This window comes from Apium graveolens, chromosome 2, assembly GCF_009905375.1.
Source record: "Apium graveolens cultivar Ventura chromosome 2, ASM990537v1, whole genome shotgun sequence".
Lineage (NCBI taxonomy): Eukaryota > Viridiplantae > Streptophyta > Magnoliopsida > Apiales > Apiaceae > Apium > Apium graveolens.
In genome coordinates this window covers 218,953,486-218,955,417 of record NC_133648.1, presented here as the reverse complement: position 1 = coordinate 218,955,417, position 1,932 = coordinate 218,953,486, and the positions used below count along the sequence as shown (strand labels likewise).

The 1,932-nt window shown below is 38.9% G+C and overlaps 1 non-coding gene across 1 annotated transcript; it reads right to left on the bottom strand.

The window, feature by feature from the left end:
- Positions 1-1,284: 1,284 nt before the first annotated feature.
- LOC141710053 (small nucleolar RNA R71) lies at positions 1,285-1,391 on the bottom strand. Its single transcript, XR_012570594.1, has one exon. It is a non-coding gene; the product is annotated as a small nucleolar RNA R71 (small nucleolar RNA).
- Positions 1,392-1,932: the final 541 nt, after the last annotated feature.

The following is a 1,932-nucleotide window of genomic DNA, read 5'->3' as shown; positions in this document are numbered from 1 at the left end:
TTATCATGGGATTCTAGCGGATTTACTTATGGATTTCAATAATTAATTTGTTTCGATATCTTGGTGTGTGGTGATTGATTGACATCCTAGAATTAGTTGTGCTTATTCGTCTTATGTGCGTAGCTAATATATAAGATAGCGTGTTAATCTCTATTGAAGCGACAGTGAATATAGAGGTTTAGAACTTGCCATGCTATCATAGGTTCATGTATTTGTTATGCATGATTCGTAGGTAATTTTAACCATCTTACTTGCCCTATGTAATCACGATAGATAACTTGTGCATTAAACCGTTATATTTTCAATTCTTATAGACATATAAGGACTAAGCATAATTGGTGTCTATTCAACTTCTGTCTCTTTTGTGGATGCTTGGTAGTAGGGTATTCGTACAACGAAAGTTGGCGTTTACTAGTTTCGTGTTATCTGATTAGTGTCATCACCATTACATGCTAAGGTTAAGAACAATAAGGCTATTGAATGAAGTATTTAATGAAGTTAGAATCCCATGTTTGTCATATATAATAATTCAACCTCAATTCTCTTACTTAATGTTATTTAGTATAATCTCTTAGTTTAATAAAAACCAAATTTGTTATTTGTCTTAGCATTGAGCGATAACCATACATTATTGTATAGGTGCATAAATTGAACTTAACCTAAACCAGTCTCTGTGGGAACGAATCTGATTTTATATCTTATACTACTTGCGAACGCATATACTTGCGTGAATATTAACGCGTGTTTTTTCCCTAACAAGTTTTTAGTACCGCTGCCGGGGACTCGGTGTTAATTTTTAGTTTATGTGCTTGTCATCAGTGGTCGTTAAATTTCACTGACTTGGACTCTTTTACTCTCACGGTTTATTTGTTTGTGTTTCAGGTACTCAGTATAATGGGAGATCCAGCAGCACGAACGAAAGTCTTGATGGATTTTTCTCAACCCAAGACCAATGACATTCAATCTAGCATTGTCAGAACAACTATCACAGCTAATACCTTTGAGATCAAGCCTAACATAATTCAATGGGTGCAGAATTCAATCCAGTTTGGGGGTTCTTCAACGGAAGATCCCAATATGCACATTAGGGATTTCATTGAGATTTGCGACACCTTCAAGTTCAACGGTATTTCTGAAGATGCTGCGAAGCTGAGACTGTTCCCATTCTCTCTGAGGGACAAGGCTAAGAGTTGGTTACACTCTCTACCAGCTAGTTCGATTACTACTTGGGAAGACCTTGCTTAGAAGTTTCTTACTAAATTCTTCCCTATGGCGAAGACAGCTGCACTCAGGAATGCTATTGCTCAATTTATGCAGCAAACGGGAGAATCGCTATGTAAAGCTTGGGAGCGCTACAAGGAGATGCTTAGGAAGTGTCCTCATCACGGAATGCTTGATTGGATGATCATCAATTGTTTTTACATTGGGTTGGGAGCACAGTCTAGACCCATGCTTGATGCAGCAGCAGGCGGAGCATTATGGGCAAAGAGCTATGAGGAAACTTATGATCTAATTGAACTGATGGCTGCTAATGAATATCAGTATCCAAGCCAGAGATGTCCACAGGGCTAGGTAGCAGGAGTTCTTGAAGTGGATACAGCTACGGCTATCACTGCTCAACTAAAGGCGTTGTCTATGAAGATCGATTCTGTGGCTAACTATGGTGTTAATCAGATGACCAGTGTTTGTGAGCTATGTGCAGGTTCACATGCGACGGAGCAATGCGCTATATCTAGTGAATCAGCACAGTTTGTGAGCAACTTTCAGAGATCACAGCAACCAGTTTCAGACACTTATCATCTTGACAACTGGAATCATCCTAACTTCAGCTGAAGCAACAATCAGAATGCGATGCAACAACCATTCCAACAGTTTGGAGCAAAACAATCCAACCCTCCTGGTTTTCAGCAATAATTTGCACCAAGACAACAA